Raw genomic sequence first — 14347 nt, 5'->3', positions numbered from 1 at the left:
TGAGAAAATCAGAATATGATTTTATAATGGCTAACTACTTTGTGAAGAAATTTGATGTCAAAGTATTTTAAAGTTTGTATTGATGTAACTTGTTCAAGCTGATGGACATTTTGAAAGCATTCAATAATTGACTCTTTCAACCTACTGGTGTTGGATTTGAGCTATCAATGAACAAAGATGAAGAAATGGAAAAGCTCAAGAGTAATAAAAAAAGTCCCTCCAAGGTTTCAAATCGGATCATTGGATGCAAAGTCCAAATTGCCAACCATTGCTCTATGGAGCCACCCATGCAGGAGACAGAGACATTGCTTCAGTAGTCTGGAAATGTAGACTGTTTTATTATGCTACAGGCAAAGATGAACAGTGTGATATAACTTGTATATTCAAATAAACATTTGAATATTTAACACTTTTATAGAGAATATAGCTGAAAAGAATCAAATCACATTAAAGCTCTATCCACTATGACCATTCAAATGAGATATCTTTTTATCAATATAAGAGAAGGCCATCACTGATGCGCTCTCTTTTGTCTCAATGGAAAAGTCACTCTTGTGTGAGAGGGTTCCATGGTGTAATGGTTAGCACTCTGGACTCTGAATCCAGCGATCCGAGTTCAAATCTCGGTGGGACCTACTACAATTATGAGATTCACTGTTTAACTCATTTTTTAGAATTTGGTCTAGAAAAAACATAATATCAATGTTTTATACTGATGCGTATGAACGCATAAGTATGTATAGATGCATACATAGCTTTATCCGTCTAGATAGCTGTTAGACAATATGAACATATCAATTATTCATTAACATAAATATTGAAGCTGAACCTAGAAACTGTTCTTTCACATCCACATTGTAAACATGAGTTTATTTTCCTTTCTCATCTATATGGCCAGTAATGAGATAGTTCATTTTTGCTGATTTCTTAGCTGACAACATGCTGGACTTACACAGTGCATTTCATTGTGAATGTCTTTAAAAGTGAATTTCAGATTCACACCTTTGACATGTCTTTCAAAAGATTCAACTTTTTTGGTTGTGGATTTACTGTTGAAAATCAGTGTGTAAAATCTTTGTACGTCTGAATTTCAAGATTATTATTCAAACTGCACATCTTCGGTCCCCGTAATACAAAGTTTGACTCCTCAAGTTTTGTTTTAATGAATGTTTTGCAATGAAAAAGTTCCTTGTTCGCCTTAACAATAACAGTAAGATTTTAAAAAGTAATGTCTTGCATCAGGCCCCTGTGATGAGTTTGAGAAACCAGAGTGAGTTTGTAAAATCTCTCATTATTTTGAGCCATTTAGTTTCCAGGTATTGAAAAATTTCTATTATTTGCTCACATCTAATAAACTTTTAGAGTATAATCAATAAATTAATTGTTCACCCTACCGGTATTAGATATGTGATATTAATGAATACACTTGAAAGAAAATGATTTGGTCAAGAGTCATAAAATGGTCCCACCGCGATTTGAACTCGGATCATTGGATTCAAAGTCCAAAGTGCTAACCATTACACCATGGAACCTCCTATGTGAAAGGAGCATAAACTGCTGCAGGAATGTGGAAATGTCAAAGTTTTTAATATTCTACTGTCTAAGAGAAACTGAATTGGATTGCTTTCCTATTCTGGTAAACTTTTGCATATTGAACTATGTTGGGGAAGGATGTTGCCCAAAAGACTCAAATAACGTTATAACTCTGTTGAACAGTGGTTTTTATGTGAGATAATATTTTTCAATGAAAGATAAGTTGCCCCCTGAGGCAAATCTCTTCTGTCAAAATGGAAAGCTCACCCTGGTACGGGAGGGTGGATGGTGTCATGGTTAGCACTCTGGACTCTGAAAACAGGGATCTGAGTACAAATTTCAGTGGGACTTATCTGAACTTTACAATTTTCTTTTCCATTCAGTTCTTAGAAGTTTTATTTGGAACAACATCACATTTACTTATAAACATGTAAAAATCAACCTGTACATATGTATCTCTGTATATATAGCTAGATGTCTCTGTATATTTATAGGAAAATATAAACATATAGATTATAAAAATAAATATAATTAGTGGAGGTGAAAATCATGAACAGTTGTTGCCTCTCAGCATTTGAAACATGAGTTTCTACTTCTTTCTCTTTTATATGTCCAGAAATTGAGATAGTCACTTTTTACTCAGTATTGATCCAACAATACAGTTTATGTATATAAAGCATATCATATGATTTGTGAACAATGTTCAAAAATTAGAATTTGATCAGTACCTGTGATGCCTCCGACCAAAAGCTTATATTTTACGATTGGAGATCAACTGTTGTAAATCAGCATGAAAAACATTTTCTTTTCACGATTTCCATACTAATATAAAACAACATTTTTACTAGCTGAATGAGATCATCATTTGGGTTCCTCTATGTTTGATTGAAGAAAACTTCTCATTCAAAATGTGCTATTTTCGCCTTATCAATAGCGGGAAAGCTTAAAAAAGTGATGCTGTGAATCACCCATCTGAAATGCGTTTGAGAAAATCAGAATATGATTTTATAATGGCTAACTACTTTGTGAAGAAATTTGATGTCAAAGTATTTTAAAGTTTGTATTGATGTAACTTGTTCAAGCTGATGGACATTTTGAAAGCATTCAATAATTGACTCTTTCAACCTACTGGTGTTGGATTTGAGCTATCAATGAACAAAGATGAAGAAATGGAAAAGCTCAAGAGTAATAAAAAAAGTCCCTCCAAGGTTTCAAATCGGATCATTGGATGCAAAGTCCAAATTGCCAACCATTGCTCTATGGAGCCACCCATGCAGGAGACAGAGACATTGCTTCAGTAGTCTGGAAATGTAGACTGTTTTATTATGCTACAGGCAAAGATGAACAGTGTGATATAACTTGTATATTCAAATAAACATTTGAATATTTAACACTTTTATAGAGAATATAGCTGAAAAGAATCAAATCACATTAAAGCTCTATCCACTATGACCATTCAAATGAGATATCTTTTTATCAATATAAGAGAAGGCCATCACTGATGCGCTCTCTTTTGTCTCAATGGAAAAGTCACTCTTGTGTGAGAGGGTTCCATGGTGTAATGGTTAGCACTCTGGACTCTGAATCCAGCGATCCGAGTTCAAATCTCGGTGGGACCTACTACAATTATGAGATTCACTGTTTAACTCATTTTTTAGAATTTGGTCTAGAAAAAACATAATATCAATGTTTTATACTGATGCGTATGAACGCATAAGTATGTATAGATGCATACATAGCTTTATCCGTCTAGATAGCTGTTAGACAATATGAACATATCAATTATTCATTAACATAAATATTGAAGCTGAACCTAGAAACTGTTCTTTCACATCCACATTGTAAACATGAGTTTATTTTCCTTTCTCATCTATATGGCCAGTAATGAGATAGTTCATTTTTGCTGATTTCTTAGCTGACAACATGCTGGACTTACACAGTGCATTTCATTGTGAATGTCTTTAAAAGTGAATTTCAGATTCACACCTTTGACATGTCTTTCAAAAGATTCAACTTTTTTGGTTGTGGATTTACTGTTGAAAATCAGTGTGTAAAATCTTTGTACGTCTGAATTTCAAGATTATTATTCAAACTGCACATCTTCGGTCCCCGTAATACAAAGTTTGACTCCTCAAGTTTTGTTTTAATGAATGTTTTGCAATGAAAAAGTTCCTTGTTCGCCTTAACAATAACAGTAAGATTTTAAAAAGTAATGTCTTGCATCAGGCCCCTGTGATGAGTTTGAGAAACCAGAGTGAGTTTGTAAAATCTCTCATTATTTTGAGCCATTTAGTTTCCAGGTATTGAAAAATTTCTATTATTTGCTCACATCTAATAAACTTTTAGAGTATAATCAATAAATTAATTGTTCACCCTACCGGTATTAGATATGTGATATTAATGAATACACTTGAAAGAAAATGATTTGGTCAAGAGTCATAAAATGGTCCCACCGCGATTTGAACTCGGATCATTGGATTCAAAGTCCAAAGTGCTAACCATTACACCATGGAACCTCCTATGTGAAAGGAGCATAAACTGCTGCAGGAATGTGGAAATGTCAAAGTTTTTAATATTCTACTGTCTAAGAGAAACTGAATTGGATTGCTTTCCTATTCTGGTAAACTTTTGCATATTGAACTATGTTGGGGAAGGATGTTGCCCAAAAGACTCAAATAACGTTATAACTCTATTGAACAGTGGTTTTTATGTGAGATAATATTTTTCAATGAAAGATAAGTTGCCCCCTGAGGCAAATCTCTTCTGTCAAAATGGAAAGCTCACCCTGGTACGGGAGGGTGGATGGTGTCATGGTTAGCACTCTGGACTCTGAAAACAGGGATCTGAGTACAAATTTCAGTGGGACTTATCTGAACTTTACAATTTTCTTTTCCATTCAGTTCTTAGAAGTTTTATTTGGAACAACATCACATTTACTTATAAACATGTAAAAATCAACCTGTACATATGTATCTCTGTATATATAGCTAGATGTCTCTGTATATTTATAGGAAAATATAAACATATAGATTATAAAAATAAATATAATTAGTGGAGGTGAAAATCATGAACAGTTGTTGCCTCTCAGCATTTGAAACATGAGTTTCTACTTCTTTCTCTTTTATATGTCCAGAAATTGAGATAGTCACTTTTTACTCAGTATTGATCCAACAATACAGTTTATGTATATAAAGCATATCATATGATTTGTGAACAATGTTCAAAAATTAGAATTTGATCAGTACCTGTGATGCCTCCGACCAAAAGCTTATATTTTACGATTGGAGATCAACTGTTGTAAATCAGCATGAAAAACATTTTCTTTTCACGATTTCCATACTAATATAAAACAACATTTTTACTAGCTGAATGAGATCATCATTTGGGTTCCTCTATGTTTGATTGAAGAAAACTTCTCATTCAAAATGTGCTATTTTCGCCTTATCAATAGCGGGAAAGCTTAAAAAAGTGATGCTGTGAATCACCCATCTGAAATGCGTTTGAGAAAATCAGAATATGATTTTATAATGGCTAACTACTTTGTGAAGAAATTTGATGTCAAAGTATTTTAAAGTTTGTATTGATGTAACTTGTTCAAGCTGATGGACATTTTGAAAGCATTCAATAATTGACTCTTTCAACCTACTGGTGTTGGATTTGAGCTATCAATGAACAAAGATGAAGAAATGGAAAAGCTCAAGAGTAATAAAAAAAGTCCCTCCAAGGTTTCAAATCGGATCATTGGATGCAAAGTCCAAATTGCCAACCATTGCTCTATGGAGCCACCCATGCAGGAGACAGAGACATTGCTTCAGTAGTCTGGAAATGTAGACTGTTTTATTATGCTACAGGCAAAGATGAACAGTGTGATATAACTTGTATATTCAAATAAACATTTGAATATTTAACACTTATATAGAGAATATAGCTGAAAAGAATCAAATCACATTAAAGCTCTATCCACTATGACCATTCAAATGAGATATCTTTTTATCAATATAAGAGAAGGCCATCACTGATGCGCTCTCTTTTGTCTCAATGGAAAAGTCACTCTTGTGTGAGAGGGTTCCATGGTGTAATGGTTAGCACTCTGGACTCTGAATCCAGCGATCCGAGTTCAAATCTCGGTGGGACCTACTACAATTATGAGATTCACTGTTTAACTCATTTTTTAGAATTTGGTCTAGAAAAAACATAATATCAATGTTTTATACTGATGCGTATGAACGCATAAGTATGTATAGATGCATACATAGCTTTATCCGTCTAGATAGCTGTTAGACAATATGAACATATCAATTATTCATTAACATAAATATTGAAGCTGAACCTAGAAACTGTTCTTTCACATCCACATTGTAAACATGAGTTTATTTTCCTTTCTCATCTATATGGCCAGTAATGAGATAGTTCATTTTTGCTGATTTCTTAGCTGACAACATGCTGGACTTACACAGTGCATTTCATTGTGAATGTCTTTAAAAGTGAATTTCAGATTCACACCTTTGACATGTCTTTCAAAAGATTCAACTTTTTTGGTTGTGGATTTACTGTTGAAAATCAGTGTGTAAAATCTTTGTACGTCTGAATTTCAAGATTATTATTCAAACTGCACATCTTCGGTCCCCGTAATACAAAGTTTGACTCCTCAAGTTTTGTTTTAATGAATGTTTTGCAATGAAAAAGTTCCTTGTTCGCCTTAACAATAACAGTAAGATTTTAAAAAGTAATGTCTTGCATCAGGCCCCTGTGATGAGTTTGAGAAACCAGAGTGAGTTTGTAAAATCTCTCATTATTTTGAGCCATTTAGTTTCCAGGTATTGAAAAATTTCTATTATTTGCTCACATCTAATAAACTTTTAGAGTATAATCAATAAATTAATTGTTCACCCTACCGGTATTAGATATGTGATATTAATGAATACACTTGAAAGAAAATGATTTGGTCAAGAGTCATAAAATGGTCCCACCGCGATTTGAACTCGGATCATTGGATTCAAAGTCCAAAGTGCTAACCATTACACCATGGAACCTCCTATGTGAAAGGAGCATAAACTGCTGCAGGAATGTGGAAATGTCAAAGTTTTTAATATTCTACTGTCTAAGAGAAACTGAATTGGATTGCTTTCCTATTCTGGTAAACTTTTGCATATTGAACTATGTTGGGGAAGGATGTTGCCCAAAAGACTCAAATAACGTTATAACTCTGTTGAACAGTGGTTTTTATGTGAGATAATATTTTTCAATGAAAGATAAGTTGCCCCCTGAGGCAAATCTCTTCTGTCAAAATGGAAAGCTTACCCTGGTACGGGAGGGTGGATGGTGTCATGGTTAGCACTCTGGACTCTGAAAACAGGGATCTGAGTACAAATTTCAGTGGGACTTATCTGAACTTTACAATTTTCTTTTCCATTCAGTTCTTAGAAGTTTTATTTGGAACAACATCACATTTACTTATAAACATGTAAAAATCAACCTGTACATATGTATCTCTGTATATATAGCTATATGTCTCTGTATATTTATAGGAAAATATAAACATATAGATTATAACAATAAATATAATTAGTGGAGGTGAAAATCATGAACAGTTGTTGCCTCTCAGCATTTGAAACATGAGTTTCTACTTCTTTCTCTTTTATATGTCCTGAAATTGAGATAGTCACTTTTTACTCATTATTGATCCAACAATACAGTTTATGTATATAAAGCATATCATATGATTTGTGAACAATGTTCAAAAATTAGAATTTGATCAGTACCTGTGATGCCTCCGACCAAAAGCTTATATTTTACGATTGGAGATCAACTGTTGTAAATCAGCATGAAAAACATTTTCTTTTCACGATTTCCATACTAATATAAAACAACATTTTTACTAGCTGAATGAGATCATCATTTGGGTTCCTCTATGTTTGATTGAAGAAAACTTCTCATTCAAAATGTGCTATTTTCGCCTTATCAATAGCGGGAAAGCTTAAAAAAGTGATGCTGTGAATCACCCATCTGAAATGCGTTTGAGAAAATCAGAATATGATTTTATAATGGCTAACTACTTTGTGAAGAAATTTGATGTCAAAGTATTTTAAAGTTTGTATTGATGTAACTTGTTCAAGCTGATGGACATTTTGAAAGCATTCAATAATTGACTCTTTCAACCTACTGGTGTTGGATTTGAGCTATCAATGAACAAAGATGAAGAAATGGAAAAGCTCAAGAGTAATAAAAAAAGTCCCTCCAAGGTTTCAAATCGGATCATTGGATGCAAAGTCCAAATTGCCAACCATTGCTCTATGGAGCCACCCATGCAGGAGACAGAGACATTGCTTCAGTAGTCTGGAAATGTAGACTGTTTTATTATGCTACAGGCAAAGATGAACATTGTGATATAACTTTTATATTCAGATAAACATTTGAATATTTAACACTTTTATAGAGAATATAGCTGAAAAGAATCAAATCACATTAAAGCTCTATCCACTATGACCATTCAAATGAGATATCTTTTTATCAATATAAGAGAAGGCCATCACTGATGCGCTCTCTTTTGTCTCAATGGAAAAGTCACTCTTGTGTGAGAGGGTTCCATGGTGTAATGGTTAGCACTCTGGACTCTGAATCCAGCGATCCGAGTTCAAATCTCGGTGGGACCTACTACAATTATGAGATTCACTGTTTAACTCATTTTTTAGAATTTGGTCTAGAAAAAACATAATATCAATGTTTTATACTGATGCGTATGAACGCATAAGTATGTATAGATGCATACATAGCTTTATCCGTCTAGATAGCTGTTAGACAATATGAACATATCAATTATTCATTAACATAAATATTGAAGCTGAACCTAGAAACTGTTCTTTCACATCCACATTGTAAACATGAGTTTATTTTCCTTTCTCATCTATATGGCCAGTAATGAGATAGTTCATTTTTGCTGATTTCTTAGCTGACAACATGCTGGACTTACACAGTGCATTTCATTGTGAATGTCTTTAAAAGTGAATTTCAGATTCACACCTTTGACATGTCTTTCAAAAGATTCAACTTTTTTGGTTGTGGATTTACTGTTGAAAATCAGTGTGTAAAATCTTTGTACGTCTGAATTTCAAGATTATTATTCAAACTGCACATCTTCGGTCCCCGTAATACAAAGTTTGACTCCTCAAGTTTTGTTTTAATGAATGTTTTGCAATGAAAAAGTTCCTTGTTCGCCTTAACAATAACAGTAAGATTTTAAAAAGTAATGTCTTGCATCAGGCCCCTGTGATGAGTTTGAGAAACCAGAGTGAGTTTGTAAAATCTCTCATTATTTTGAGCCATTTAGTTTCCAGGTATTGTAAAATTTCTATTATTTGCTCACATCTAATAAACTTTTAGAGTATAATCAATAAATTAATTGTTCACCCTACCGGTATTAGATATGTGATATTAATGAATACACTTGAAAGAAAATGATTTGGTCAAGAGTCATAAAATGGTCCCACCGCGATTTGAACTCGGATCATTGGATTCAAAGTCCAAAGTGCTAACCATTACACCATGGAACCTCCTATGTGAAAGGAGCATAAACTGCTGCAGGAATGTGGAAATGTCAAAGTTTTTAATATTCTACTGTCTAAGAGAAACTGAATTGGATTGCTTTCCTATTCTGGTAAACTTTTGCATATTGAACTATGTTGGGGAAGGATGTTGCCCAAAAGACTCAAATAACGTTATAACTCTGTTGAACAGTGGTTTTTATGTGAGATAATATTTTTCAATGAAAGATAAGTTGCCCCCTGAGGCAAATCTCTTCTGTCAAAATGGAAAGCTTACCCTGGTACGGGAGGGTGGATGGTGTCATGGTTAGCACTCTGGACTCTGAAAACAGGGATCTGAGTACAAATTTCAGTGGGACTTATCTGAACTTTACAATTTTCTTTTCCATTCAGTTCTTAGAAGTTTTATTTGGAACAACATCACATTTACTTATAAACATGTAAAAATCAACCTGTACATATGTATCTCTGTATATATAGCTATATGTCTCTGTATATTTATAGGAAAATATAAACATATAGATTATAACAATAAATATAATTAGTGGAGGTGAAAATCATGAACAGTTGTTGCCTCTCAGCATTTGAAACATGAGTTTCTACTTCTTTCTCTTTTATATGTCCAGAAATTGAGATAGTCACTTTTTACTCAGTATTGATCCAACAATACAGTTTATGTATATAAAGCATATCATATGATTTGTGAACAATGTTCAAAAATTAGAATTTGATCAGTACCTGTGATGCCTCCGACCAAAAGCTTATATTTTACGATTGGAGATCAACTGTTGTAAATCAGCATGAAAAACATTTTCTTTTCACGATTTCCATACTAATATAAAACAACATTTTTACTAGCTGAATGAGATCATCATTTGGGTTCCTCTATGTTTGATTGAAGAAAACTTCTCATTCAAAATGTGCTATTTTCGCCTTATCAATAGCGGGAAAGCTTAAAAAAGTGATGCTGTGAATCACCCATCTGAAATGCGTTTGAGAAAATCAGAATATGATTTTATAATGGCTAACTACTTTGTGAAGAAATTTGATGTCAAAGTATTTTAAAGTTTGTATTGATGTAACTTGTTCAAGCTGATGGACATTTTGAAAGCGTTCAATAATTGACTCTTTCAACCTATTGGTGTTGGATTTGAGCTATCAATGAACAAAGATGAAGAAATGGAAAAGCTCAAGAGTAATAAAAAAAGTCCCTCCAAGGTTTCAAATCGGATCATTGGATGCAAAGTCCAAATTGCCAACCATTGCTCTATGGAGCCACCCATGCAGGAGACAGAGACATTGCTTCAGTAGTCTGGAAATGTAGACTGTTTTATTATGCTACAGGCAAAGATGAACATTGTGATATAACTTTTATATTCAGATAAACATTTGAATATTTAACACTTTTATAGAGAATATAGCTGAAAAGAATCAAATCACATTAAAGCTCTATCCACTATGACCATTCAAATGAGATATCTTTTTATCAATATAAGAGAAGGCCATCACTGATGCGCTCTCTTTTGTCTCAATGGAAAAGTCACTCTTGTGTGAGAGGGTTCCATGGTGTAATGGTTAGCACTCTGGACTCTGAATCCAGCGATCCGAGTTCAAATCTCGGTTGGACCTACTACAATTATGAGATTCACTGTTTAACTCATTTTTTTGAATTTGGTCTAGAAAAAACATAATATCAATGTTTTATACTGATGCGTATGAACGCATAAGTATGTATAGATGCATACATAGCTTTATCCGTCTAGATAGCTGTTAGACAATATGAACATATCAATTATTCATTAACATAAATATTGAAGCTGAACCTAGAAACTGTTCTTTCACATCCACATTGTAAACATGAGTTTATTTTCCTTTCTCATCTATATGGCCAGTAATGAGATAGTTCATTTTTGCTGATTTCTTAGCTGACAACATGCTGGACTTACACAGTGCATTTCATTGTGAATGTCTTTAAAAGTGAATTTCAGATTCACACCTTTGACATGTCTTTCAAAAGATTCAACTTTTTTGGTTGTGGATTTACTGTTGAAAATCAGTGTGTAAAATCTTTGTACGTCTGAATTTCAAGATTATTATTCAAACTGCACATCTTCGGTCCCCGTAATACAAAGTTTGACTCCTCAAGTTTTGTTTTAATGAATGTTTTGCAATGAAAAAGTTCCTTGTTCGCCTTAACAATAACAGTAAGATTTTAAAAAGTAATGTCTTGCATCAGGCCCCTGTGATGAGATTGAGAAACCAGAGTGAGTTTGTAAAATCTCTCATTATTTTGAGCCATTTAGTTTCCAGGTATTGAAAAATTTCTATTATTTGCTCACATCTAATAAACTTTTAGAGTATAATCAATAAATTAATTGTTCACCCTACCGGTATTAGATATGTGATATTAATGAATACACTTGAAAGAAAATGATTTGGTCAAGAGTCATAAAATGGTCCCACCGCGATTTGAACTCGGATCATTGGATTCAAAGTCCAAAGTGCTAACCATTACACCATGGAACCTCCTATGTGAAAGGAGCATAAACTGCTGCAGGAATGTGGAAATGTCAAAGTTTTTAATATTCTACTGTCTAAGAGAAACTGAATTGGATTGCTTTCCTATTCTGGTAAACTTTTGCATATTGAACTATGTTGGGGAAGGATGTTGCCCAAAAGACTCAAATAACGTTATAACTCTGTTGAACAGTGGTTTTTATGTGAGATAATATTTTTCAATGAAAGATAAGTTGCCCCCTGAGGCAAATCTCTTCTGTCAAAATGGAAAGCTTACCCTGGTACGGGAGGGTGGATGGTGTCATGGTTAGCACTCTGGACTCTGAAAACAAGGATCTGAGTACAAATTTCAGTGGGACTTATCTGAACTTTACAATTTTCTTTTCCATTCAGTTCTTAGAAGTTTTATTTGGAACAACATCACATTTACTTATAAACATGTAAAAATCAACCTGTACATATGTATCTCTGTATATATAGCTATATGTCTCTGTATATTTATTGGAAAATATAAACATATAGATTATAACAATAAATATAATTAGTGGAGGTGAAAATCATGAACAGTTGTTGCCTCTCAGCATTTGAAACATGAGTTTCTACTTCTTTCTCTTTTATATGTCCTGAAATTGAGATAGTCACTTTTTACTCATTATTGATCCAACAATACAGTTTATGTATATAAAGCATATCATATGATTTGTGAACAATGTTCAAAAATAGGAATTTGATCAGTACCTGTGATGCCTCCGACCAAAAGCTTATATTTTACGATTGGAGATCAACTGTTGTAAATCAGCATGAAAAACATTTTCTTTTCACGATTTCCATACTAATATAAAACAACATTTTTACTAGCTGAATGAGATCATCATTTGGGTTCCTCTATGTTTGATTGAAGAAAACTTCTCATTCAAAATGTGCTATTTTCGCCTTATCAATAGCGGGAAAGCTTAAAAAAGTGATGCTGTGAATCACCCATCTGAAATGCGTTTGAGAAAATCAGAATATGATTTTATAATGGCTAACTACTTTGTGAAGAAATTTGATGTCAAAGTATTTTAAAGTTTGTATTGATGTAACTTGTTCAAGCTGATGGACATTTTGAAAGCATTCAATAATTGACTCTTTCAACCTACTGGTGTTGGATTTGAGCTATCAATGAACAAAGATGAAGAAATGGAAAAGCTCAAGAGTAATAAAAAAAGTCCCTCCAAGGTTTCAAATCGGATCATTGGATGCAAAGTCCAAATTGCCAACCATTGCTCTATGGAGCCACCCATGCAGGAGACAGAGACATTGCTTCAGTAGTCTGGAAATGTAGACTGTTTTATTATGCTACAGGCAAAGATGAACATTGTGATATAACTTTTATATTCAGATAAACATTTGAATATTTAACACTTTTATAGAGAATATAGCTGAAAAGAATCAAATCACATTAAAGCTCTATCCACTATGACCATTCAAATGAGATATCTTTTTATCAATATAAGAGAAGGCCATCACTGATGCGCTCTCTTTTGTCTCAATGGAAAAGTCACTCTTGTGTGAGAGGGTTCCATGGTGTAATGGTTAGCACTCTGGACTCTGAATCCAGCGATCCGAGTTCAAATCTCGGTGGGACCTACTACAATTATGAGATTCACTGTTTAACTCATTTTTTAGAATTTGGTCTAGAAAAAACATAATATCAATGTTTTATACTGATGCGTATGAACGCATAAGTATGTATAGATGCATACATAGCTTTATCCGTCTAGATAGCTGTTAGACAATATGAACATATCAATTATTCATTAACATAAATATTGAAGCTGAACCTAGAAACTGTTCTTTCACATCCACATTGTAAACATGAGTTTATTTTCCTTTCTCATCTATATGGCCAGTAATGAGATAGTTCATTTTTGCTGATTTCTCAGCTGACAACATGCTGGACTTACACAGTGCATTTCATTGTGAATGTCTTTAAAAGTGAATTTCAGATTCACACCTTTGACATGTCTTTCAAAAGATTCAACTTTTTTGGTTGTGGATTTACTGTTGAAAATCAGTGTGTAAAATCTTTGTACGTCTGAATTTCAAGATTATTATTCAAACTGCACATCTTCGGTCCCCGTAATACAAAGTTTGACTCCTCAAGTTTTGTTTTAATGAATGTTTTGCAATGAAAAAGTTCCTTGTTCGCCTTAACAATAACAGTAAGATTTTAAAAAGTAATGTCTTGCATCAGGCCCCTGTGATGAGTTTGAGAAACTAGAGTGAGTTTGTAAAATCTCTCATTATTTTGAGCCATTTAGTTTCCAGGTATTGTAAAATTTCTATTATTTGCTCACATCTAATAAACTTTTAGAGTATAATCAATAAATTAATTGTTCACCCTACCGGTATTAGATATGTGATATTAATGAATACACTTGAAAGAAAATGATTTGGTCAAGAGTCATAAAATGGTCCCACCGAGATTTGAACTCGGATCATTGGATTCAAAGTCCAAAGTGCTAACCATTACACCATGGAACCTCCCATGTGAAAGGAGCATAAACTGCTGCAGGAATGTGGAAATGTCAAAGTTTTTAATATTCTACTGTCAAAGAGAAACTGTATTGGATTGCTTTCCTATTCTGGTAAACTTTTGCATATTGAACTATGTTGGGGAAGGATGTTGCCCAAAAGACTCAAATAACGTTATAACTCTGTTGAACAGTGGTTTTTATGTGAGATAATATTTTTCAATGAAAGATAAGTTGCCC

The 14347-nt window shown here is 33.4% G+C and overlaps 6 non-coding genes across 6 annotated transcripts; 5 read left to right on the top strand and 1 right to left on the bottom strand.

The window, feature by feature from the left end:
* Nucleotides 1-563: 563 nt before the first annotated feature.
* TRNAQ-CUG (transfer RNA glutamine (anticodon CUG)) lies at nucleotides 564-635 on the top strand. The gene has a single exon. It is a non-coding gene; the product is annotated as a tRNA-Gln (tRNA).
* Nucleotides 636-3080: 2445 nt separating this feature from the next.
* On the top strand, nucleotides 3081-3152 carry TRNAQ-CUG (transfer RNA glutamine (anticodon CUG)). Its single transcript has one exon. It is a non-coding gene; the product is annotated as a tRNA-Gln (tRNA).
* Nucleotides 3153-5597: 2445 nt separating this feature from the next.
* TRNAQ-CUG (transfer RNA glutamine (anticodon CUG)) lies at nucleotides 5598-5669 on the top strand. The gene has a single exon. It is a non-coding gene; the product is annotated as a tRNA-Gln (tRNA).
* A 2445-nt stretch (nucleotides 5670-8114) lies between these two features.
* TRNAQ-CUG (transfer RNA glutamine (anticodon CUG)) lies at nucleotides 8115-8186 on the top strand. The gene has a single exon. It is a non-coding gene; the product is annotated as a tRNA-Gln (tRNA).
* Nucleotides 8187-13148: 4962 nt separating this feature from the next.
* TRNAQ-CUG (transfer RNA glutamine (anticodon CUG)) lies at nucleotides 13149-13220 on the top strand. Its single transcript has one exon. It is a non-coding gene; the product is annotated as a tRNA-Gln (tRNA).
* Nucleotides 13221-14045: 825 nt separating this feature from the next.
* Nucleotides 14046-14117, bottom strand: TRNAQ-UUG (transfer RNA glutamine (anticodon UUG)). The gene has a single exon. It is a non-coding gene; the product is annotated as a tRNA-Gln (tRNA).
* Nucleotides 14118-14347: the final 230 nt, after the last annotated feature.

Source organism: Triturus cristatus, chromosome 5_2 (assembly GCF_964204655.1).
Source record: "Triturus cristatus chromosome 5_2, aTriCri1.1, whole genome shotgun sequence".
NCBI lineage: Eukaryota > Metazoa > Chordata > Amphibia > Caudata > Salamandridae > Triturus > Triturus cristatus.
Note: the sequence above shows the minus strand (reverse complement) of the source record. Positions and strands in the feature narration are given on the sequence as shown.